The sequence below is a fragment of the Triturus cristatus genome, chromosome 12 (assembly GCF_964204655.1).
Source record: "Triturus cristatus chromosome 12, aTriCri1.1, whole genome shotgun sequence".
In the NCBI taxonomy this organism is placed as follows: domain Eukaryota; kingdom Metazoa; phylum Chordata; class Amphibia; order Caudata; family Salamandridae; genus Triturus; species Triturus cristatus.
This window is the reverse complement of record NC_140595.1, coordinates 419,072,981-419,100,156: the sequence shown is the minus strand read 5'-3', so window position 1 is coordinate 419,100,156 and position 27,176 is coordinate 419,072,981. Positions and strand designations below refer to the sequence as shown.

General features: G+C 44.7%; 1 protein-coding gene across 2 annotated transcripts in view; it reads right to left on the bottom strand.

The window, feature by feature from the left end:
* Nucleotides 1–27,176, bottom strand: part of LOC146776042 (fatty acyl-CoA hydrolase precursor, medium chain-like) — a 762,376-nt gene that overhangs the window by 696,679 nt on the left and 38,521 nt on the right. Inside the window, exon 2 of one of the 2 annotated variants that reach the window (XM_085639201.1) lies at nucleotides 16,186–16,405. The gene's annotated coding sequence lies outside the window, so the exon portion shown is untranslated. Of the gene's footprint in view, nucleotides 1–15,632; nucleotides 15,785–16,185; nucleotides 16,406–27,176 lie in introns of those variants that run through there. The other variant, XM_085639202.1, reaches the window with a different exon arrangement.

Below are 27,176 nucleotides of genomic sequence, written 5' to 3'. Positions count from 1 at the left end.
TTAGGTCTATGGTTTACTCCTTCTATTAAAGATACTGTATCACTCAATCTTAAGAATCTCCAGTCAACTTTAACCAACTCCACATCGCGATGGCACCCCTTGTTTTTATCTTGGTGGGGTAGACTAGATTCTGTAAAAATGATGTTGGTCCCTATAATTTTATTTTTCTTATCTAATCTTCCAATCAACATTCCTAAATCCTGGTACAAAAAAATATATACTATATTATCAAAATTTTTGTGGCAGAACAAAAAATCTAGGATGTCTTTTTCCAAGCTTAAACAACCTAAACATTTAGGTGGAGTTAACTTCCCTGATTTTGCATCATATCATACTTCCTTCTTCTTAAGAATTCTTCTTCATTACTATAACAGAATGCGACTGATTTGTTATCTTTACCTTTGTGGGTAGAAATTGAATCTTATTTTATTTACCCCCTCTCATTTGATGATTTTTTATCCATATCTAATACTCCCCAAAAATGTTCTCTCCCCATTCTTAAACATACACGTAAAATTCTTCACCCACTTATGCTAGATGGTTTAGATGACCGAAACCGTTTCTTGCAATCTCTGATTTGGTATAACAATCACATTAAGATTAAGAATAGGACTCTCTTTTGGAAAGACTGGTTCAATCTTGGTCTTAAGTGGACTCATCAGCTTTTTCTAGGTGATACCTGTATACCCTTCTCTATATTGCAAACTAGTTATTCCCTTCCTTCTTCTTATCATTCTAAATATATATTATTGACCCTAGCTGCTCAAAGTTCTTATGATAATCTCATGACTTCTTCCGCACAGATCAATCCTTCTCCTGTTCAAATTTCGTTCTTGAAATTGAACACTTCAGCTTCTCAAATTTACAATAAATTGAGAAACATTGGTCATACTCGGGATAAGTCTACGGTAGAATCTAGTTGGGAATCTGATTTAAACACTTCCTTTTCCACTTCAGTATGGGATAAAATTTGGACTAAACTAAGGAAATCTTCTAGGGCAGCAAGTACTACACAAACACTATTTTTCATATATAATAGACTTTTAATTACTCCAGCCAAATTGCATCAGATTAACCCTCTCACTCCCTCTACCTGTTGGTCCTGTCCAGCCCCTGTTGCAGATCTTAAACATATGTTATTTACACGTCCAGCTATTCATCAATTTTGGACTAGGGTATGGCAACAAGTTAACAAAATATTTCACACACATATCCCTTTTTCTTTTTCTTATATTTTTCTAGGTAGTGTTGCAGAAATGTGGTCCTCTTCCACCTCCCTTAATACCCTCATCATTGAATTGCTTATAGCTGTTGCTTTTCAGCAAATTACTAAATCATGGAAAAATGCTTCAAATGTTTCTTTTCAGGCCTGGTGTTATGGTGTTTGTTATAACCACAGATTAGATAGAGCTTATGTTCACCCGATTGCACTTGCCATTAAACGTGACTTATTATGGCTACCTGTTACCAATTTTCTAGATATGTCTGCTCAATCATTACCATCACATATTCCAGCCATAGAAGAGGTTTCCAAGCCTCCTTAAATTAATGTTAATTAAATATTATTATATTCTGTGCTTATTCTCAATATATAATTAAGTTTGTAGTAGTGAGATAAGTATGATATGTATGTTATATTTTTGAATGATATTTCAGTTGTATTAATATAAGATATATATATTTTTCTGCTTTCCTTCCCCCTCCCTCCCTTCCTCCTCTCCCTCCTATTTCTTCTTTCTTTATTGTATACAACATATTTTCCATTTTTATTATTACTATACACTGTATTGTATTACTGTTTTATCTTATACTTATATCCAATACATTTTCTTTAAACTAAAAAAAAAGTGGTAATCTACCTTATAGGTATATATTAGGTACCACTAGATCTCTCCTAGGTGTCCCAGAGGTGAGAGTCATGTAAATATAAGCAGGGGCCTTATAAAATATGTTTTATATGCCCTGGTGAGTTAAAAACTGCTCATTTAATTTTTGCCCATGGCAGATACCTAGCTCCATTTTCAGACAATGCAATATTTGATTTAGTTATACCTATTGCTAGGAAAGGAGTTAAAATTACATTCAAGGGCTTAAAAGATTGGCATTAAGAAATCCAATAACTAGCCACTGTTAATTTATCATAACTAGTGCAGAAGCGACGTTATGGAACTTTATCTTCTGTAAGTCAAAGTCCAGCCTTCTAGTTGTCTCTGCTGGTTGGTTAGCCTTAACAGGCTTCACCAGGCTGCTTTGATTAGGCAATATATGGCCTGGCAGGAATAGGGGTTATCTGATGGAGAGAGCTCTGCATCTGGGGAGGATGAGTTCTGCAGATGGGCTGGGTATATCAAACTGAGCTCAAAGAGAGAGCTGATTAGGAGGGTAGGCCAGGCATACCTACCCCCATATCCTTGGCCTCAGCTAGATGTCGGGTCTAGAATAGGAATTTGCAGAGGTTAGGGGGAGGAGAGCTAATGGAAATGAGCCATGTTGGATTTTAGAAGTTCAGTTCTTTGTGGGACAAGATGCCACACTTTTGAGGAAGTTTAGCTTTTGGGTGGCATCCAGCATCTCATTTGGACAGAGGTACCCCCTGTTTGTCACCACAGAACACTGAATATATAACTGAGAGCTATATAGTCTCTCAGATATGCTTCCTGAAATTACAAGGAAAAGAAGGACTGCCCTGCTGGAATATGGATCTGCACCCAAAGGCCTGCACTCTGAATGATGACTGAGCCTGCTGCACAATCTGATACTACAGCCCTGGAGACTGTGCCTTGCTTCAAGAAGGATTAAGGAGTGGACTCCCTGCAAGGTACAGGTTAACAGACCCCACCTGCATCATCTCCACCAAGAGTCCCCATCCCGGAGTACGTCCAGGTGCATTGTGGAAATTAGGGTCCAGACATCCCAGAAACCATCTAGGAGATGCCAGACCTTTGGATTGGTGATTTGGACACTTTGAAGTCTACAAGGAGGCCTTCAGGAAGCACTTCCTGAAGTTTGGAGAACTTTGGAGAAAGTTTGGGGAAAAGCTCCATAAGGTGACCAAACTGACCGCAAGAATCATGCAGACTACCTTCAACCGCGAACCGGCCAGAATTTTAGGTTCGTCCCACTGAAAGCTCTGGAGCTCCGAACTTCCATGATTGGACCGACGCCTTGTTATGTTATGTTATGTTATGTTAAAAATATTTGTTAAGGGCACATACACCAACGGTTTCTTGGCGCTCAGGGAGAGGTCATAGCAGAGAGCAGAAGGGTAGCTTCAATCGGTGTAGGCCTGCGTGAACAACCAAGTCTTAAGCTGTTTTCTGAATTGGGCCAAGGAAGTCAAGACCTAAGCTCAACCGGAAGGGAGTTCCAGAATTGAGGAGCGAGAACAGAGAATCTTAGTCCACCATGCTTCTTTCGCTTGGCTGTGGGGACTTTCAACAAATTCAGATGGGAGGATCTAAGATTACGGGAGGGGGTATAGCGATACAGACGCACTGAGATAAAAATCGGACCAGTGCCTTGTAGAGCTTTGAAAATGGTACAACCCATCTTAAAGAGGCCGCGCATACTCACTGGGAGCCAATGTAGGCTTTTCATGAGGGGACTAACATGATGCCATTTAGGCTGTGAGAAAATCAGCCTAGCTGCCTGATTCTGAACCAGTTGGAGACGCCTGAGTTGATAGGCTGGAATGCCAACATACAATGAGTTGGCATAATCCAGGCGGGAGATCACAAGGGCAAGGGTGGCCAGGGTCAAAGCCTCCCTGCTCGAGAATTTACAAATCTTCTTCAGTCTACGTAACTGAAAGAAGCCAGCTGAAACCACCGAGCCGATCTGAGCCTTCATCGAGAGATCATTACTGATAATGATCCCCAGGCTCTTGGCGGAGGCAGTAGGCATAGGAGGATTACCAAGTTTAGGGGGCCAAAAATTAGAGTGCCAGGGGTTTGCAGCACCTCCTGTCAGGATCAGCTCCGTTTTATCGGGATTCAGCTTCAGCTGATTGTTATTCATCCAGTCACTAATGAAAACCATCGTATCTTGGACGTTGGCTTCGGAAGAGGCAGAGGTATTAATATTAAACACCAATTGGAGATCATCTGCATAATTGAAAATTTCAACATTTTTTTTCCTCAGTGAGTGGATTAGGGGAAGAAGATAGAGGTTGAAGAGGAGCGGGGAAAGGGATGAGCCTTGGGGGACCCCACAGGTGATATCCCTTTTTTTAGAAGAAAAACCGTCAAGGTACACCGCTTGAGACCGATTTCTCAGAAAGGAGGAGAGCCACCCCAAAGCCAAACCCCGAATTCCAGCATTGGCGACACGGTCGATCAAAACGTCATGATCGACCGTGTCAAATGCTGCTGACAAGTCCAAAAGAATCAGGGCTTGGGGAGTGCTAGAGTCTGCCCCTTCCCTGAGTACATCCATAACAGAGAGGATGACTGACTCGGTAGAATGAGCAGGTCTGAATCCGGCCTGGTGGGGGTCCAGGATCTGGGACTGTTCAACAAAGGAGCTCAAGCAGTTGGCTACATGGGTCTCTAGGACCTTGCCCAGATAGGGTAGCAGAGAGATGGGACGATAGTTGCTGAGAACTGCAGGATCAGCGCCCGTTTTTTTCAAAATTGGAATAATTGCAGCTCTTTTGAGGAAGGCTGGGACCGTACCTTGCTCCAACGAGTTGTTCAAAAATAATCTGGGCGGGTCAGGGCATGTAGTGAATGCTTCCCGAAGGATGTGGGGGGGGCAGCAGTCCAGAGGGGAGCCTGAGGTAACCCTGTTTAGTAGTGTTAAAAAGGTCTCCTCCGGGATAAAGGGAATACGGTCAAGATAATGTAGGCTACGCTTGCTATTGGCGTCATGAGGAACACAAGCCCCAAAAGGGATACTAGCCTTAATAGTGGCTATCTTCTCGATGAAAAATGAATTTAGGGAGTCACATAGAAGTTGAGAGGGAACAGGTTTAGGCGTGACTCTATCGGGTTTGGAGAGTTGGTCCACTATAGAAAAAATCTCTTTGGATTTATTGGAGGCCATTATTATTTTTTGCGAGAAATAATCAGTCTTGATAATAGTAATCAGATTTTTGTATTCTTTCATCAGGGCTAAATAACAAACTTTTTTTTCAGAGAGATAGTGGCAGCGCCATTGACGTTCAGCTTGTCTGAGTTCCAGTTTCTTTAATTTAAGTTCTTCCGAGATCCAACGCTGAGCGTCGTAGGGTTTCACAGTCCTAATTTTTTTTTGGGGGGCGACTTGATCACTAGCTGACTTCAGCCAGAGTTCTATACTCGTTGCCTGGGTCTGGAGATCATCTAGGCCAGGGGGAGCCGAGCTCATCAGACATGACCGGAACTGGTCAAGGTCTGCTCGTCTCCAGTTCCTAGATAGTTGGTTCTCAATTCGTTGAGGTTTAGGGGAGGGGATACATCGGAGAGTAAATTTAATCAAATAGTGATCGGACCATGCGCACGGGGATGTTGAAAGGGTAGAGATCTCCAAATTTGAGGTCCAAACTTGATCCAAGATATGCCCTTGCAGAAAGTCAAGCCAGCAAACCCCCTCCGAATCCAGCCTACTGTGGAGGTTTGAGATCCATTGGAAGAAAAAGCTTCAGAAAAGTTTCTAAAGGTGAAGGTAAAATTTTGACTGGGGCCTTTCGCGTAGGAAATCTGACCAAGGCTCCATCATGGTCTACCTCAAACTTTAACTTTGTCTCGGTCGAGCATTGCCAGATGTCCCAGAGTGGCCCCTTATTGTTTTTAAGCACTATGAAGTGTTTAATCATTAAAGATTCATATCTTTAGTTCCCTGCATTGGAGTTTTGCAGTTCTGGTGTCCATTTGTTCATAAAAATATTTCCTATTTTTATGAATTGGTGTGGAATTTATATTGTGTGTTGTGTCTTACTTAATTGATGTATTAGTGATTTTAAATGCTTTACACTCCTATCTCCTAAGTTATGCTTGATGGCATGTTGTCAGCTACCAAACTTTGAGCAAGGGGCTAATTTACTGGGACCTTTACTGGACCCTGTACCAGGTTAGTGGCCTTATTGCTACTGGTAGGTGCACACTTACTCCTACCAATGATACACTTTCCAACAGTGATACTTAAACTTGCACTTTTGACCTGGCTGCTCAGGTCAAGGTCTTACTACTGCAGTGCTTAATTTTTAACCCCTTCTGTGCCTATGACGAGCTGGACTCGTCATAGAGCACAGTCGCCCTGTGCCCATGACGAGTCCAGCTCGTCATGAGGCATTCCCTAGGGAATCCCTCTGGTGTGGGCACCAGAGGGATTCCCTTTAAACCAAAATAGCCTTGGGAGCTGGAGAAGAGCTTCCCCAGCTCCCGAGGCCCCCCCCCCCCCTTTCACTGTAATGACGATCGGCGCGCACGTCGGCTCATTTCAGGTTTCACTTTGTACGTGCTCAGGGGGCTATCTCAGCCCCCTGAGCACGTAGAAAGACGGGAGATGTATCAATGGAAAGGGGAGAATCTCCCCTTTCCAATGGTACCCCTTCCCAGTGGATCCCTGCTTGGGGATCGCCACAGGAGGGCGATCCCCAAGCAGGGATCCACCCACTAGACAACAGGGAGGGGGGAGCGGCCCCTTGGGCAAGGGCCTTTGCTTCCCCCAAATTATTTTGGGCACATTTAGTCTTTTTGCCCCCCCTCGGGGGCAGATGGGGGCAGTAGCCCCCAATCTGCCCCACCCCGGGGGGGGCAAAAATCCCACTAGACACCAGGGAATTTTTTTGACAACCAAAATAGGGGTGGGGGCTGCCCAAAACGGGCAGGCCCATGCCCCCACGCCACCCCCCAATTATCACAGCCTTTCTGCCCCCCCGGGGGGCATATGGGGCATTGGCCCCTAATCTGCCCCTTCGGGGGGCAGAAAGCCCACTATACATCAGGGATTTGTTTTCAGTTTTTTGTTAGGGTGGGGGCTGCCCGAAACGGGCACGCCAATGCCCCCACCCACCCGCCACCATTACAGCCTTTCTGCCCCCCCTGGGGGGCAGATGAGGCATTGGCCCACAATCTGCCCCCCCCCGGGGGACAAAAAGACCACTAGACACCAGGGAATTGTAAAAAAAAAAATTACAGTCTTTGTGCCCCCTCGGGGCAGATGGGGCATTAGCCCCTAATCTGCCCCTCCGGGGGGGGGCAGAAAGCCCACTAAACACCAGGGATTTTTTTAGCGCAATTGTTTTTAGGGTGTGGGCTGCACGAAACGGGCACGTCAATGCTCACACACTCCCCCCCCCACAAAAATGACAGTCTTTCTGCCCCCCAGGAGGCAGATGGGAGCTGTAGCCCCCAATCTGGCCCCCCCGGGGGCGCAGAATGCCCACTAGAAACCATGGATTTTTTTGTTTTATTAGTGATGGGGTAGGGGCTCCCCAAAATGGGCATGACAATACCCCACCCCACCCCCAGAGAAATACCAGTCTTTCTGCCCCCCCGGGAGGGCAGATGGTGGCAGTGGCCCCTGATCTGCCCCCTAGGGGGGGCAGAAAGCCCACTAGGCGCCAGCGAGTACGCAGGCTTTTTTTATGCGTGGGGGTGGGGGCTGCCCAAACTGGTCATACCAGTGCCCCCACCCCCACAAAAAATAGCCACAGTCTTTCTGCCCCTTTAGGGGCATATCAGGATGAAACCCGCTTCCCCGATTCCCCCCCAGGGCGGCAGAAAGGCCACGGTGCTCCGGATTTTTTTTTAGCAATTTGCATACCTGTGGATTTTGGGCCCTAGCGCAGTTGGCACGTAGGCAAACCTAGCAAACCTGTACATTCTTTAAAACTAGACACCGAGGGGAATCCTGGATGGGTGACTTCACTGGCTCTCACCAGGTTCTGTTACCCAGAATCCATTGCAAACCTAAACATGTGTCCAAAATAACACATTTTCCTCACATTTCTGTGGTGGAAAGTTCTGGAATCTGCGTGGGTCCACAAAATTCCACCCACCCTGCGTTCCCCAAAGTCTTCAGAGAAAAATTGTACCTCACTTGCGTGGGTAGGCCTAGTGCCCGCGTCAGGCAAGGGCTCAAAACCTATTGAGGAGACATCAAAATTACCTATCACAAAACAACCTGGTTTTGCAAAGGGGGTCCTATGAGTTTTTGGCCCCGGGCTTGGCGGCCACCTAGGGAAACCTACCAAACCCACACATTTCTGAAAACTAGACACCCGGGGGATTCCAGGGAGGTATGGCTTACGCGGACCCCCAACGTTTCCTTACCCAGAATGCCCTGCAAACCTCAAATTTAGCTGAAAAAATCACCTTTTTCACATATTTGTGTGTGGGAAAGTTGTGGCATCACCGGGCTGACACAAATTTCCTACCACCCAGCGTTTCCCCGGGTCTCCCGATAAAAACGGTGCCTCACTCGTGTGGGAGGCCAATTACCCGCGACAGGCAAGGGCCCAAAACGTATTGAGGCGACATGAAAATTGCCTACCCCAAAAACGACCTGGTTTTGCAAGGGGGGTCATCTGGGTTTTTGGCCCAGTGCTCTGCGGCCACCTAGGGGAACCTACCAAACCCACACATTTCTGAAAACTAGACACCCGGGGGATTCCAAGGAGGTATGGCTTGCGTGGATCCCCCAACGTTTCCTTACCCAGAATGCCCTGCAAACCTCAAATTTAGCTGTAAAAATCACCTTTTTCACACATTTTTGGGTGAGTAAGTTGTGGCATGACACAAATTTCCTACCACCCAGCATTCCCCCGGGTCTCCCGACAAAAACGGTGCCTCACTCGTGTGAGATGCCCAAGTACCCGCGACAGGCAAGGGCCCAAAACGTATTGAGGCGACATGAAAATTGCCTACCTCAAAACGACCTGGTTTTGCAAGGGGGGTCACCTGGGTTTTTGGCCCGGTGCTTGGCGGCCACCTAGGGGAACCTACCAAACCCACACATTTCTGAAAACTAGACACCCGGGGGATTCCAGGGAGGTATAGCTTGCGTGGATCCCCCAACGTTTCCTTACCCAGAATGCGCTGTAAACCTCAAATTTAGCTTTAAAAATCACCTTTTTCATACATTTTTGTGTGGGAACGTTGTGGCATCACTGGGCTGACACAAATTTCCTACCACCCAGCCTTCCCCCGGGTCTCCCGATAAAAACGGTGCCTCACTTGTGTGGGAGGCCCACGTACCCGCGACAGGCAAGGGCCCAAAACGTATTGAGGCGACATGAAAATTGCATACCTCAAACCGACCTGGTTTTGCAAGGGGGGTCACCTGGGTTTTTGACCCGGTGCTCGGCGGCCACCTAGGGGAACCTACCAAACCCACACATTTCTGAAAACTAGACTCCCGGGGGATTCCAGGGAGGTATAGCTTGCGTGGATCCCCCAACGTTTCCTTACCCAGAATGCCCTGCAAACCTCAAAGTTAGGCAAAAAATTCACCTTTTTCACACATTTTTGTGTGGGAAAGTTGTGGCATCAGCGGGCTGACACAAATTTCCTACCACCCAGCGTTCCCCCGGGTCTCCCAATAAAAACTGTGCCTCACTCGTGTGGGAGGCCCAAGTACCCGTTACAGGCAAGGGCCCACAACGTAGTGAGGCGACATGAAAATTGCCTACCTCAAAACGACCTGGTTTTGCACGGGGGTCACCTGGGTTTTTGGCCCAGTGCTCGGCAGCCACCTAGAGGAACCTACCAAACCCACACATTTCTGAAAACTAGACACCTGGGTGATTCCAGGGAGGTATGGCTTGCGTAGATCCCCCAACGTTTCCCTACCCAGAATGCCCTGCAAACCTCAAATTTAGCTGAAAAAATCACGTTTTTCACACATTTTTGTGTGGGAAAGTTGTGGCATCAGCGGGCTGACACAAATCTCCTACCACCCAGCATTCCCCTGGGTCTCCCGATAAATACGGTGCCTCACTCGTGTGGGAGGACCAAGTACCCACGACAGGCAAGGGCCCACAACGTAGTGAGGCGACATGAAAATTGCCTACCTCAAAACGACCTGGTTTTGCACGCGGGGTCACCTGGGTTTTTGGCATTTTTGTGTGGGAAAGTTGTGGCATCAGCGGGACGACACAAATTTCCTACCACCCAGCGTTCCCCCGGGTCTCCCGATAAAAACGGTGCCTCACTCGTGTGGGAGGCCCAAGTACCCGCGACAGGCAATGGCCCAAAACGTAGTGAGGCGACATGAAAATTGCCTACCTCAAAACGACCTGGTTTTGCACGGGGGTCACCTGGGTTTTTGACCCGGTGCTTGGCGGCCACCTAGGGAAACCTACCAAACCCACACATTTCTGAAAACTAGACACCCGGGGGATTCCAGGGAGGTATGGCTTGTGTGGATCCCCCAATGTTTCCTTACCCAGAATGCCCTGCAAACCTCAAATTTAGCTGAAAAAATCACCTTTTTCACACATTTTTGTGTGGGAAAGTTGTGGCATCACCGGGCTGACACAAAATTCCTACCACCCAGCGTTCCCCCGGGTCTCCCGATAAAAACGGTGCCTCACACGTGTGGGAGGCCCAAGTACCCGCCATGGGCAAGGGCCTAAAACATAGTGAGGCGCACTACGTTTAGGACCCTTGCCTGTTGAGGCACACTACGTTGTGGGTCCTTGCCTGTCGCGGGTACTTGGACCTCCCACACGAGTGAGGCACCGTTTTTATCGGGAGACCCAGGGGAACGCTGGGTGGTAGGAAATTTGTGTCAGCCCGCTGATGCCACAACTTTCCCACACAAAAATGTGTGAAAAGCATGATTTTTTCAGCTAAATTTGAGGTTTGCAGGGCATTCTGGGAAGGGAAACGTTGGGGGATCAACGCAAGCCATACCTCCCTGGAATCCTCCGGGTGTCTAGTTTTCAGAAACATGTGGGTTTGGTAGGTTCCCCTAGGTGGCCGCCGAGCACCGGGCCAAAAACCCAGGTGACCCCCCGTGCAAAACAAGGTCGTTTTGAGGTAGGCAATTTTTATGTCGCCTAACAACGTTGTGGGCCCTTGCCTGTCGCGGGTACTTGGGCCTCCCACACGAGTGAGGCACCGTTTTTATGGGGAGACCAGGGGGAACGCTGGGTGGTAGGAAATTTGTGTCAGCCCGCTGATGCCACAACTTTCCCACACAAAAATGTGTGAAAAAGGTGATTTTTTTGCCTAAGTTTGAAGTTTGCAGGGCATTCTGGGTAAGGAAACGTTGGGGGATCCACGCGAGCCATACCTCCCTGGAATCCCCCGGGTGTCTAGTTTTCAGAAATGTGTGGGTTTGGTAGGTTACCCTATGTGGCCGCCGAGCACACGAGTGAGGCACCGTTTTTATCGGGAGACCCGGGGGAACGTGGGTGGTAGGATATTTGTGTCAGCCCGGTGATGCCACAACTTTCCCACACAAAAATGTGTGAAAAAGGTGGTTTTTTTTCAACTAAATTTGAGGTTTGCAGGGCATTCTGGGTAAGGAAACGTTGGGCGATCCACGCAAGCCATACCTCCCTGGAATCCCCCAGGTGTCTAGTTTTCAGAAATGTGTGGGTTTGGTAGGTTCCCCTAGGTGGTCGCCAAGCACCGGGCCAAAAACCCAGGTGACCCCCTTGCAAAACCAGGTCGTGTTGAGGTAGGCAATTTTCATGTCGCCTCACTACGTTGTGGGCCCTTGCCTGTCGCGGGTACTTGGGCCTCCCACACGAGTGAGGCACTGTTTTTATCGGGAGACCCGGGAGAACGCTGGGTGGTAGGAAATTTGTGTCAGCCCGCTGATGCCACAACTTTCCCACACAAAAATTGTGAAAAAGGTGAATTTTTCATCTAAATTTGAGGTTTGCAGGGCATTCTGGGTAAGGAAACGTTGGGAGATCCATGCAAGCCAGACCTCCATGGAATCCCCCGGGTGTCTAGTTTTCAGAAATGTGTGGGTTTGGTAGGTTTCCCGCTGGTGCCGGCAGAGCTAGGGTCAAAAACTACAGCTAGGCACTTTGCCAAAAAAGGTTAATTTTTCACTGCGAAATTGAGGTGTGTCCACGATGCGTTTTGCGCCGTTTCCTGTCGCGGGCACTAGGCCGACCCACACAAGTGAGGTACCATTTTTATCGGAAGACTTTGGGGAACGTGGGGTGCGTGGACATTTGTGGATCCACGCAGATTCCAGAACTTTCCACCACAGAAATGTGGGGAAAATGTGTTTTTTTTGGCAATTTTTTAGGTTTGCAAGGGATTCTGGGTAGCAGAACCTGGTGGGAGGCAGTCAAGTCACCCCATTCTGGATTCTCCTGGGTTTCTAGTTTTCAAAAATGTATAGGTTTGCTAGGTTTCCCTAGGTGCCGGCAGAGCTATGGTTCAAAAACTACAGCTAGGCACTTTGCCAAAAAAGGGTCATTTTTCACAGCGAAATTGAGCTGTTTCCACGTTGCGTTTTGCGCCGTTTCCTGTCGTGGGCACTAGGCCGACCCACACAAGTGAGGTACCATTTTTCTCAGAAGACTTTGGGGAACGCGGGGTGGGTGGAAATTTGTGGATCCACGCAGATTCCAGAACTTTCCACCAGAGAAATGTGGGGAAAAAGTCTTTTGTTTGGCATTTTTTAAGGTTTGCAAGGGATTCTGGGTAACAGAACCTGGTGGGAGACAGTCAAGTCACCCCATCCTGGATTCCCCTGGGTGTCTAGTTTTCAAAAATGTATAGGTTTGCTAGGTTTCCTTAGGTGCCGGCAGAGCTATGGTTCAAAAACTACAGCTAGGTACTTTGCCTAAAAAGGGTAATTTTTCGCTACAAAATTGAGGTGTGTCCACGTTACGTTTTGCGCCGTTTCCTGTCACGGGCACTAGGCTGACCGACACAAGTGAGGTACCATTTTTCTCGGAAGACTTTGGGGAACGCGGGGTGGGTGGAAATTTGTGGATCCACGCAGATTCCAGAACTTTCCACCAGAGAAATGTGGGGAAAATGCGTTTTTGGGGGAATTTTTTAGGTTTGCAAGGGATTCTGGGTAACAGAACGTGGTGGGAGGCAGTCAAGTCACCCCATCCTGGATTCCCTGGGTGTCTAGTTTTCAAAAATGTATAGGTTTGCTCGGTTTCCCTAGGTGCCGGCAGAGCTAGGGTTAAAAAACTACAGCTAGGCACTTTGCTAAAAAAGGGTAATTTTGCATTGTGAAAATGTGGTGTGTTCACGTTGGGTTTTGAGCCATTTCCTGTCGTGGGCACTATGCCTACCCCTACAAGTGAGGTTCCATTTTTATCGGGAGACTTAGGGTAATTCAGATTTGTAAAGGAACTGTTATTACCTATTGACTTTCGATGCATTTCTGCCTTCCAAATGAAAGACATTGTGTAAAAAAGAAGTCATTCTAAAAAATGACTGATAATTCTCATGCTAGTATGAGTATTTCCAATTTCGGAAATGTGCAAATATCTACTGTTTTAAAACTCTATATTTTGTTCCCATTTCAGAAATACATAGGTGTCTTTCATACCAATTTTTCCATGTACACATTTTTACAGAATAATTACTATATACCCGGTACATGATAAAAAACCATTGCAAGTTGCTGCTCAGTTTTTGGCTCTGGGTTCGTCGGGTTCTTGGTGAACCTACAAGTCCTATATATCCCCACAACCAGAAAAGTCCAGCGGATGTAACGATATATTGCTTTCAAAGAGCTGTCAAAATTAGAAGAAGTTACAGGTGAAAACGTTGACACAAAAGGCGCTTTTTTTCAACAAATTTTCAATTTATCCTATTTTTAACTGTTAGTTTCTATAAAGAAACCTTGATGGATCTACACAAATGACCCCTTGCTGAATTCAGAATTTTGTCTACTTCTCCAAAATGTATAGCTTTCCAGGATCCATTATTGCTTTTGTACCCATTTCTACCATTAACTGGAAGGAGGTCGAAAGCACAAAAAATATCAAAAATAGGCTATGTCCCTGAAAAATGCCAAAACTGTGTAAAAAATGTTGGGTTTCTGACAAAAGTCTGATATCCCCTAAAATCTGGGTAAATGGTGATTTCAGCCCCACAAACCCTTTTTTGATAACACTTGCAGGGAAAAACCCAGATGCTTTCATTTCCCCCCAAAATAACTAAATTTTGCTGTATTTTGGCTCATTTCTGTGACCCCTCCAGGGGAATCCACAAACCCTGAGTACCCTCAGAATCCCCATGATGTTGGAAGAAAAGGACGCAAATTTGGCGTGGATACCTTATGTGGTCAAAAAGTTACAGGGGCCTCAGCGCCCACTACTCCAAATAGCCAAAAAAGGCGTGGCACAGGAGGGGGAAAAGGCCTGGCAGCGAAGGGGTTAAAAGAATGAGTGCCAGAACCCAAGGTTGTGCTCAGACCCTAATAGCCCATGCTATTGAATGTCTGTGTGGTAAATACCAAGGCAGTGTAGTTTTTATTCCACCTCATGCCCCTTTGATCCACCACCAGAAACTCCCTGATTTTTTATCTCACTCTTGTAGGATCTTTTTCATACTTGCTTTCTCCTTTTGTCACTGTTTTCTGTCTCTCTTCCTCTTTCTTTCTCTCCAGGGGTGCTGGAACACTTTTCAGAGTGAGTTACTGCCATCAATGTTATGTTCCTGAAGTCATAGTGATTATGAAAAATAAAGGGTCATACAAAGAACACGACCAGCAATTGAGCAATGCCCATTCAGCAGGAAAGTGGTAAGAATATGGTATGCGCTGGGGGTGCATCTTGGAGCACACTGCTCCATATATATTTACTAAAGAACGGTGTTCTTTACAGATAGCAGAGTTTCAATTGAAATGGCTATGTAATTAACAGTGACATGCAGTTTTACTGATAAAACTGTAGCGTGCACGAATGATAACATGTGGAAAACAGTTTTCTGCAAGTATTTTTCATTAGCACATCGCCATGTAAGTTTGTTTTGATCCTATTAAAATCTTTGTTTCTATCACACTTCAGAATTACAAAAAAAGTGCTTCATTTGTGCTTTCCTAACTTCTGATAGATTATAAAATATTACTACAGTTCATTTACAGGTATTTTAATGTTGTTCTGTTAGAAAATAGAAACAAAACAGACATCATACGGCCTATCCTTTCACACTCCCTGTACTTCAGAAGGAGTGTCACATAATTCACTTTACAAAATCCTCTCAATTATTTGCAGTCAGAGAAAGAAAAGGAAAACCCAATCTCCATGTTAAAAGAATAAGTAGCAATGTGTCAGAACACATAGTTTGACATTTGCACTCTGTCTTTGAAGGCACAGCAAATGTGACAAAATGCACAGAAAAATATAAAGCATCTTTATTGCTCATTCATCGATGTACTGCTGCACCACCCACCACCCACACCCATACTTCAAGCACCTACGTTTCCTTCTTCTGTGCTTTTCTCTGTCATGCTGTGGGTCAAAATCTCTTGAGGAAAAATAAGAACCAATTCCCAGAACTGACTACCGGTGTGCCCCACCTGCAACCAGAGGCTCAAATGAATCACTTCTTTACTGTGGATAAAAGTTTGCTTTATTGTGTCAGGATATAACTCAACCTTATTGCTGTATACAATACAATAAATATTAAAATATTTATATATATTCTCTCTATTACCTCTAAACACCCATAAGCCCATCAGCCCACCTCTTGGTTTTTAACGTCACTCACCTGCACAAACGTCTTCTCTGTCTCAATCTTTATTTCTTCTCTGTCCATTGCAGGTGCCCTGCCCGATCACATGTCCACCTTAATTTCTCACTTGCCTATCCTTTCCTCAGCCAGACCTACCTGTCCTGACTAGACCAGTGCTGCCTACAAACCTACATACAATTCATTTCATTCACACGGACCAAGAGGTGGCTTTTTATCATTCGGCTCTGAGACTCAACATTTTTTCTAATTTCTAATTAGTTCCTATCAGGGCTCACCTTATCATCTGTCGAGACCTCAAACCACACGCCAACAATGCACAGAGGTGAATTGGAAACTTCAGCTTTCAATTAAAAGAACACCACTCAATCAGCTTTTTCTATAACTGTGTGTTATACAAACTATTTGGTAATGGAACAAATACCATTTTGCAGAATAAATATCTTCCCTTGAGATGTATTATCTTCCTCCAAACCTCAATCATTAGACAGAAAAGTGTGAAAAAATCGCCGCTGCAGTAGGTTCCTCTGGATGCTGTAATAAACATGGAAGTGTACAAATATTTACTCACCGATTGCTGCTTGTGGGAAAAGTTGCACTGCTGTGGAATCGAAAATTCGAGTAAAGCAGAAACAACCGCTCTAAGCCGCCGGATCTCTGATATAGAGATAAATTCCACTCCTCCAAAGAAACCCGCCCATGAGCTCCGGCCATGTGAGATAGAGCGCGTGCCAAATGGTCTGTTGATTCGATAGAGCGCGTGGAAAATGTTCTGTTGATTCGAAACGTATCTGATTACACAATGAAGAAATGTTAAGATTAATAGTTGGCAAGGCAACGTGTCCTCAGTTGCACCCGGTGCTTTGGAATTTTAACTTCTTTCTTCATGTAACAGATAACGCGACTGTTTTCTGCTAATGCATTATTTTCGTTCAGTACATATCCTTTGCCAGTCTGGGACACACAGGATCTAACAATGCAAAATTGCTTGTGTTATTCCTTTCATGGTGCCCAATTTCAAGCTTGTATCTTTCAAAATAAAATGAGCAATGCTGGCATGTACATCAGCTGAGGGTTTTTTGTTGAATACTTGTCTGGCCACAACGGTGGGATTTAAGCTCCTGAAATTTAAGGTCCCCGTTTTAAGGTTGATTTATCAGCTCAAAGTCTCGCACTGTAAGTCACTTTCAGTTCATTTCTTGTGTCTGTAGCAAAAAATACAATTAGCCCTCCCTCGTTTCATCTGTGTGCCATTCATGTATCTGTCAGGCAAGCAGTCTGCCATCAGATCTACTGAAACCCTCAGCTTCCTCTTTCCTAAACTTTTAACTGATTGGCTGGATCACCTACCTATAAGACTCACCCTCCCCTGAGGAACTTATAACTGAAGGGAATAACCCATACAAATCCACTTTTTGTCTGTGCATATGAGAGCCCACTTTTTATTTGTTCCTGAATTTGTTGGAGGATTTGCATGAGGAGATAATGCGACTGTGGGCGGGCTGTGGTTACAAAGTTTGACGACTCCTTTCTGGATTGCGGTTCCAACGGGCCTGCAGACTGTGCACCACAGGCCTTCTTCAGCAGCTGTAGCTGTGTGGAAGGTTTCCTGCACCTGGCCTATGCAGCTGCCCTGTGTAAGTACGAGGATTTCCTTGATTTACTGCTTCTGGTGCTTGCTTTGACCTTGTGATGATCTGGGGCTTATGGAAAGTTTGGAAAGAATGGCGGGTCAGTTGTGGTTCCGTGTCTAGATCTTTGAAGTAGTGTCAGCATTCTCCATCCCTAGATCTTCTCAGGTAGAGGTGGTGGCGCTGCAGCCAGAGCAGCTGACTCCAGGGCATAGGGCTCACCGTTTGATCCCCAGTGGACGCTCAGCATCATGTGACTCTGAGCAGTAGCTCACTTAATCTCCCCAAGCTCCCCCCCCAGTGCCTGGATACCCTTAGGGGTGATAAGTTTGCGCTTTGCAAATGTGAAATTATTATTCTTTGCTGACTGGCAGCTGGTGAACAGGAAGATTGCAGGAGTGTAGTCCTGCAATGTTCATAGGAGCTACAGAGTATCTCGTGGTCTAGAGGCTGAGATTGCTGACTCTCAATCTGGGAAGAGTTCAAAGAGTTCAAGTGCTCAAGCGATGAGGGCTGTTCTGTCCTTTGGTACTGGGATTGGGTGGTACCATCTCAAGTCTCGTTTTCTACTGCCCAGTCCTAAATGGTGAAATTTCCACTTGGACATGATTATGTATTGAGTTTGAGTGGTCCTTCCATAGATAGAATGTGGGATGCCTTTTAAAGGGAAGAAAATCTGCAAGAACATATTCCTCTTCTCTCAATCATAAGATGGTTTATCTGACTTGCGTCTTCAGTCTATTTGTCCTGCTGGTGGTGTGGTGTCTTCTGCCAGGTCTTAATTAGCAACCTTCCTCTTGATGTGAATAGAGTAGACTACTTTCTGGCTTCTTTTTCCGGATTCTGGCCATTCTATGGTGAATCACCTTAGATGTCTGTTTCCTGTAGTGTGTGAGTTTCAGTTCCTGTTCTGAATTTTGTTGCCGATTGGATGCTATGGGCAATTTATCACTTTGTCTCCTGTTTCCAGGTGCCTCTGTACTGGGGGCTAGATGCTCTTTTGATTTTTCTGGCAGAGGGATCTATTGTCAGCCTTTGTTTCTCAGTTTAAATTTTAGTACTATTTTTTAATAATGACATTTTTTTTATAGTCTTAGAATGCGTTTTGTTGTTGGGAGTATAGCTTCTAATATTTATAATTTTAATGTAATATAATTTATATTTATTATATAATTATAAAAATCAGGTTTTATTTTCATTTAGATCGCGGTACATTACATAGCTGTTTTTACAATGCAAGTCGTTACAACGACTTGCGCTGGACTTAGGAATAGTATGATTTACTATTCCAACTACAGCCTGCGTAAAAGTAGGGAAGGTGTTGGAATAGTAAATCACACTATTCCTTAGTCTAGAGCGCCATCAAGCGCAAGTCATTGTAACAACTTGTGTTGTAAAAACAGAGATGTAAATGTATTGCGGGATTTTGACTGCGTTGTAAAGGTCCTTTTCCATTTTTTTAAATGTTCATTGATTTTAAAGTTTTAATTATGTATTTTTAATGTTACATTTTTTAAAAAAAGGAATATTAGTAAATTGAAATACAAATATATTATTTTTAAATAATAATTAACATTATTTTAGATGTTAATGTTTCACATTAACTATACACGTTTTTTGCTTGGGTCCTTGTGTCTCCTAAGTGCTTTTTATTTTATTTCATACATAAAAATAAGTGTGACTATGGTGTATTGATTGTGTATATAACCTTTTTGTGTCCAACACCTTGCCCAAAATGGTTTAGATTGGCATGGGAATAGTAAATATTGCCCACTCTGTATTCATCGCCTTCCCCAAAATGGTTTAGATTGGAATGGGAACAGTAAATGTCATTACTTTACTGTCCAACTTGTCCCCAAAATGTTTTAGATTGGAATGGGAATAGTAATTGTCACCCCTTTAGTGTCTGATACCTACCCCAGATTGGTTTCTATTGGATTAAGAAAAGTAAATGTTGACTCTTTAGTTTCCAACACCTTCCCAAAAATGATTTAGATTGGTGTGGAATTATTAAATATTTCCCCTTTATGGTTCAGCGCCTTCTCAAAAATGGTTTAGATTGGAGGGGAAATAGTAAATATAAGCACTTTAGCGACCAACACCTGAAGAACCAAGACCTTAGGGGCCAGGCGGCGCAGGGTACGCCTTAATCTCCTGAGTTCACCTGCTTTGTCGAACAGAGACACGGGACACTCCGTTAGGCGTAGAAGATAGGGTTTATTAGCTGCAGCTAAGTACAGTTGTCTCAGAAGTACACTCGGTATGTTCTTAGGAGACTGCCACTTTACTTTGTGGCGCACAATCTTTTATAACACACATATTCACAAAGAACACTCCCAATGCATACAGGGTTAACCAATGAGAAGAATGTGAAAACAAGATATTAAGTAACTCGAATAAGCCTCTCTCCCAACTGTGTTTGTCACCCTTCCCCACAAGTTAATCAGTGGTAGTGTTTATAGGTCGACTTGCAGGTGGCAGGACACATTTGTATGCCCCAGAGGACAGTTGTGAAATGAGAGAATATGAGTAAAGAATAGCGAAGGCCAGAGGATAAGATAAAGTCAGGAAAGAATGGTGCAAACCAACAGATAGTTGAAACAGACCAGACGAGGATTAGTGGAGTCGGCCGGACCCTGACACCAGCTATAAACAGAGGCAGGAGGTTATTTGACACGTTGCAGTAGGATGAGGGAAAACAACACTTCGTTCACCGTGCCGCCTGAGTGAGGGCAACACAAAATGGCAGAAAGACACAAAATGGTGGCTAAATACGAACGGGATCGGAAACTGAATTACCTCACACCTTCCCCAAAATGTCTTATATTGACATTTGTAAGTAAATGCCTCTTTTTGTATGTTCACCTCCACATTTTTGGACGGATGCTGCTGTTTTTTTGTCTCTGAGAGTACAATGAAGCCTGCTAACCAGACCTCAGTGTCAGTGTTCTTACCATTACAAAGTGTATGTCGAATTGCCCCTATACAATTGGCAAGTGCTGACATACTGATAATTTCCTAGTGTATGGTACGCAGGGCAGGTAAGACAGAGTTTTCTTGCAGAACTACAGCACTGCTGGTGCCACCCTGAATTTGACAAAGGACAAAATGGCTCCCAGCCTGCCACTGCAGACTGGAAGAGCTATGTGCACAGTGCTATTTCAACATTACCATTACAACCAATGGCAAAGTCATCACCCTCTTAACCCTATATGTAAGTTTTCCCTAAGGGAGGCCTATGGAGCCCTATAGCAGGGAGCTATACATTGTAAAGGACATATATTTTTTCCATATGCCTTACCAGCAACACAGTGAAATTGTTGTTTTGCTAGGGATAAGTTAGAAGCCCCATTGGCTAACGCAGGGTTACCAGCTGGGACCCCAGAGTGTGGCTAGCTTCTGAATTGTGACAGTGAACACGACTTGATGCCTAGGTCAAATTTATTATCATAATTAAAGTTTTGCAACTTTTAGAAAGTTGCCACTCTGTCCAGTGGTAGCACAAAGGCCATAGCACACAAAGAGCTTTCTGCCCACCAGGGGAGATGTGCGAATGACTCACAGGCTTAGAAACAAAGGCAGTTGCTGCAGAGTGAGGTGTGATCTCTCACAGGAAGGCCACTCGGGGTGTTAGCCCAAAAGGTGAGTTTAAAAGGGGAAGCCGCCATTGAAGGGCTGCCTGTGACAACATATTCGATCTGGATACCTTTTGTTCCTGCAGACAAGTTGGAGAGACGGACAGAAAGGGAAAACCCATCCCCAAACAGGTTTTCCTGTGGATGTGTAGCCCACAGATAACCACACCTCTAGTGTGGACTACCAAGCTTACGACAACCAAGGAAGGGTCCTGACATTTTGAGAGTGTCTAGAATAGTGCATTCTGGGACAGCCAGAAGCCACACATTGCAGAAACATGTCACCAGAAGGGAGGGGACCAAACAGCCCATTGGCTAGTGCCCATGTGGTCCCCTCAGGGCACTTTCCTGGGTTAAATATGGAACCCCTGGCACCCTGATCATGTTGAATTTGAAGAAAGCACTCTAGAAGGACTGGCGTGCTGCTGTTGAAACTGCATGGAGAGAGGCTGCACCATTGGAAGCACATCACATGCTGCTCTTTGGGATAGTAAAGGGAAAAAGTTGATTCCTGTCTCCAGATCAAAGCAGTGACTCCAAGGATCAGTAAGCTGATTCCCTGGAACCAGCTCCAGGAACACAAGAGCTGAAGAAGCCCAAACAAGCAAGTTGGTAGCCACCGCAAAACTTTTTCCGCTACCCGCCACTGAAGTGACTAATTGCCAATGGCCAAATGTTGCACTCGAATCAGCTGGACCTGGGAATGTCATCAAAGTCTGAGTGCATCATTCAAGAGGGATACCAGACTCCGCCAAATGTTTCACCCCAACTGCAGTGCATGGTGACTAGTAGCCCAGGCCATAGTACTGAGACAGCCCTGGTGGCTATGGTTGAGCATCTTCGTACTATGTTAGACTCTGGACAGACGGCGGCACTGATCCTGTTGGATCTCAGTGCCGCCTTTGACACTGTTTCTCACCCGATCCTGCTCCAGAGACTGAGAGAAGCGGGAGTTGACGGCACTGCTTTGGGTTGGTTTTGCTCTTTTCTGGCCGAACGTACTTTCAAAGTCTGTACTCCCCCTTACGAGTCTTCTCCCCGCCCTATTTCCCAAGGAGTTCCGCAGGGTTCGGCACTTAGTCCGACCCTGTTCAATTTATACGTGAGGCCGTTGCGGAAGTTGCTAATAAATAGGGTCTCACTATGGTATCTTACGCCGATGATACCCAATTAGCTGTGGCTCTCAATGGGTATACTACGCTGAATTCCTTTAATTTTCAACAAGCTCTTAGAGAGGTGGCAAGCTGGATGACCGACAATCGTCTCCAACTTAATGCCACAAAAACAGAAGTTTTAGTGCTGGGCAAGGAAATCCATCTTTGGGGTGACGACTGGTGGCCTTTAGAGCTTGGCCCAACTCCCATACCAGTCACTCAGGTGAAGAATCTTGGGATTCTGCTTGACGCCAACCTATCCTTTACTCCCCACACTAAGAAAGTAGCAGGCACCTGCTTTGGCGTTCTTCAGAGTCTCAGGCCTATTCTTAAATTCTTCGACGCCTCTACTAGGCAGGTCATAATGCAGGCCATGATTCTTTCCAGATTGGATTATGCCAGTGCACTCTTATTGGGCACCAATCAAGCAGAGCTTACACGCCTTCAGCGCGTACAAAACGCGGCTGCTCGTATGCTGATAGGTCTGCCTAAATTTTGCTCAGTCAGGAGCGCCATTTCTGATCTTCACTGGTTGCCCGTTAGGCAGAGGATAAAATTTAAAGTACTGTGCCTGGTTTTTAAAATTCTGAAGCTTGCTTCCCCTCCTATTTTGTCTCAGACTATCTCCTACTACACACCTGCTAGAACACTTCGTTCAACGGGTCAATTTTTGGTCATAGTTTCCCGCTTTAAAAAAGCCAGAATGGGCGGACGCTCATTTGGTGCCTTGGCGGCCAGCCTTTGGAATACATTGCCGTTCAGTATTCGTTCCATTCCGGACTTGCTTCCTTTTAGGAAAGCGGTGAAAACATTCTTGTTTCCTTTGGTCTAGCGGTCTTGGCTAGCATGTTACATCTGTTGGTTATGTTGCTCGTCCTTTGTAGCGCCGGGACGCCGCTTGGCTGTGGCATCTGTGCGCCTTATAAATGCAAATAGCATAACATAACATAACAGTTAACCAGCTACTGCAACATAGAGGACTTCGAGGGACCCCGACCTCTGGGACCAAAGTCACACCACACCACTCACCACAAAGGTACCCCCACCAACCATAACTCAACCGGAGCATCCATGAGCACCTTTTTACCTGCAGTCTCAGCATCAGGACCACATTTTTATAGTCTATGCCTTAAAAATGCACTGGTGGCCAGGTAACTGTCCAAAGTATCCTCTTTGGCCCCCTAGACTTTCATCTTGCCAGAGTTGGTAACCCAAGCTGGGTCTAAATTGCCAAACTAACTCTTTCAAACTTTTTAAAAAATGTACAAACTTTTTGTTTACCAATGCTTGTTTGTAATTGTATTTGAAAGTATCTATATCTTCAAAAATCTGCATCTCCAGAATCCTCTGGTGGATTTTAAAAATATATAAAATACGCTCTATCGTTATAAATTACTGTTGTGTCTCTTTCTTGTTTGATTTTATTTCGTTGTTTGATGCTGTATAATGCTTTACACTAAGTTCTTTAGTAAAGCTTTGATGCTCAGGGATGAGCAAAGATGATACAAATGAGCCTGATTGGACCCAAGACAGTTTTGGGGATTGTATTCCACGGTAAGGCCCCATAGCCATGACATATAATACACCATAATCCTCACAAAGTTGGAATAGTAAATGTCACCTCTTTAGTGTACAACACCTTACCCCAAAATGGTTTAGATTGGACAGGGAATAGTAAATGTCGCCCCTTTAGTGTCCAAAACCTTCCCCAAAATGGTTTCGACTGGAGTGGGAACAGCAATCATTTCACGTTTAGGGTCCAACACCTTTTCCAAAATGGTTTAGATTGGTGTGGCAATAGTAAGCGTCACAGATTTAGTATCCAACACCTTTCACAAAATAGTTTAGATTTGAATGGGACTATTACATGTCATCCCTTTAATGTCCAACACAATCTCCAAACGGATTTACGTTGGAGTACGAATTTTTAGTGTTAAATTCCTTTGTTAAAATGTATTTCTATGTAGTAGGAGTTTGTTATTTAATTAGTATTTTTGGTATTTTGAAAGATAATTAAAATAGTAGTTGGTTGTATACTTCTAATAAATAACATTATTATTTACATATTTTCAAAGAATACAGATAAACACATTTTTTAATTTCTCCCTATTTTGTCAAATTTTAATGTATATTTTTACACTTTTAACAAATAGAGTTATGATTAATCCTCCTGGTATTTGTAATTTGGGTTGGCATCTGTGTCCGGAATAATGTAGCCTGCCAACCCAAGTCACTTCCAAATAATCCACTAGGGGGCTTAGTTTGTGCTCATTTTGTTGGTAGAAAGGGCATTCTATTACTATATTGTAGTGGTTAGCTACCGCTGTGAGAGAGACTTAGGTTAGTGATACATTTTTTTTAATTTCAAAGGCAAATTGACTGTTGGTAGCATTCTCCACACTATGTGCTCATTATGGGTAGTTGTTTGTTTTTTATGTTTAATGTGGTTTAAGAGTTCATAGTAAGTGCTAGTTTGTTTATTTGGTGGTGATATTTACCATGAATGGTGTATATCTGAGTGATTGGTTTGGGGAGCCTTTTGAGGCTCCCAGCCATCATCCAAGTTTGACAATGGCCTACTTTAATAGGTTATCTGCTGTAGAAAATATTAGGATTTATCCATCATTGTTTAGATTGTCAATAACAGGAAGCGTTCCTTATTAGGTGTTCAGGTGTTTCAACAGCTTGGTATCTTTTAGTGGCAGGCGATATTTCACTGTTTTCTTTTTTAGTTCATAAAATTAAACTTCTTAAAGTGGGTATAGGAGGTAGTTGGCCTGTGATATGTTCTGGGACTTTAGGGAGTATATCTTTTACAGTGGCGTAATAATAGTCCCCGCAGCCCCTGCAGTGCAGGGGGGCCCGAGCTCAAGAGGGCCCCCTGAAGTTCAGTTACACCACTGATCCTTTAGGTTTTTTGTTGTGGGCTCCTGGGAGCTTGTGCTTTTCTGGACGTAAGTTCCAAAATGCAAAGTGTCGTACGGCCCAGTCAGGTCGAATATTTCAAGGACGCGGGTTAAGATACGGCCTGTATAAAAGGGACAGTAAAACCAATAGAGTCATGAACAGTTGCTGACAGACCCTATGAGTAAAAAAAAAAAAACATATAGAAGGAGCAGTAAACATTTGAATCAGTAGAGTACCAGCCCTGGCATAAAGGGATCTCCTAATACTCGACGCAACATGAGATGCGAGTAAGTGCAAGTGTGTTCCCAAGTGCAAGGAGCCGTGCAAAATGATGTTTCAGAGTAGCAGTTTAAAATACACCCAAAATGAGAGGGATGTAAAAAATCAATGGAAACTATGCCCTTACATATGTTCTAAAGTGCAAAGTATCATGCAGCAAAGCCAGGTCGGATATTTCAAAGAATTGGGTTCCGAATACAGCTGATAGAAAGGGATAGTAAAACCAATAAAAGCAGGTACGGGCCCTGGGGCATAAAAGGTCTACCAATCTTCAGGTCCGCAGGTTCATTATTTGAGTGAATGCACATTCCCAGTTGATGCAGTCTGATGGGCTGTATCCAAGTGTGGACTGTGGTCCCTCAGTAGCCTTTCAGCTATGGCAAAAAACTTGCCAATTCGTGGTAACTCCATTGGGAGATCAGATGAAAAAAAATAAGACACTGCCTATTTGCATGTTTTTATGCCACGTTGCCAGAACAATGGCCTTAAGAAAATGTTCCTTTCAGGAAGCAATGCTGGACAGCAGCATATGCTCTACTGATCCTAGTGTATATGAGCGCAACCTGCTCTACCTTTGCCTTTTGTTTCTGATTTCCAGTGAGCCCTATATTTCCATATGGGCAGTGTCAAGAGTCTGGTCAGGAAAATGTTCCTTTGGGCTTGTCCACTCATGACCACTCTCAGATATGGTTGGGAGGGAACGTCTTTATGAGATTTGAGGAGCACCAAGGCACCCCAAAATACTGGAAGTCCTTCAACCCCATCTCCGAAGCAGAGATCGTCAAACTGATTTCCACCTCCAAACCCTCATCACACGCCTTGGATCCTATACCTGCCTAACTGGCCAAATTGCTCAAACTCTCCCTAGCCCCGCTATGGACCGATATCATAAACAGCTCCCTGAGAACCGGAGTCATGCCTGACTGCATCAAAATCGGCCAAGTCACGCCATTACTAAAAAAAATAGGCTTGGACACCAATTATCTGAAAAACTTCAGACCCGTCTCCAATCTCCCTCTCCTAGCTAAAATTCTGGAAAGATGTGTTCTCTTCCAACTGACTCAACACATGGACAGCACCAACCTTCTAGACCCTCACCAATTGGGTTTCAGAAAAGGTTGCAGAACAGAGACAGCGATCCTAAAGTTCATAGATAATATACATAAGTCACTTGATATGGACCAATGCTGCTTACTCATACTCTTGGACTTATCGTCAGCCTTCGACATGGTTGACCATAATCTACTCATTAAGGTTTTTCAAGAAAGGGTAGGTGTAGAAGAGGTGGTCTTACATTGGTTCACCAGAACTGCACCCAAAGAACAACAATCAAAATCGTCTCATCAGACCTGCGCCCCGTCAGCAGGGGGGGCCCCCAAGGATCAGTTCTCTCCCCGCAACTTTTCAACATCTACATGGAACCCTTCACCACCATACTCAAAAAAATCAACATCCCTTTCCACCTCTATGTAGACGATACGTAGATCTATCTTGAAACCTCTTCCATTGATGATATTCAGAGACTAAACAACACTCAAAGATAAGTCTAACACTGGCTATCACTAAACTACCTGAAACCTAACCAAGATAAGACGGAAATCCTCCTCATTTCCAACAAAGAGGACAATCCCCAAATTGCAGATTGGCTTTAAGCTATTGATTCTCTCAACGGCAACCTCACCCTGGCTGACTCCGTAAAATCGCTGGGAATCACTCTGGACCCAAAATTAGACATGGCCAAACACATCAAGAACACCACAAAGAGTGCCTTCCTCAACCTGAAACTACTCAACAAAATAAAACCCTTCATCCCTCCCAACGACCTCAAACAAGCTACTCAATCCCTGGTGTTGTCTAGACTAGATTACGGGAATGCAGCCCTCACAGGGACAGCAAAATCTCACTTAGCTCCCCCGAGATCAACTCTTAATGCAGCAGCCGGAATGGTCACCGGAG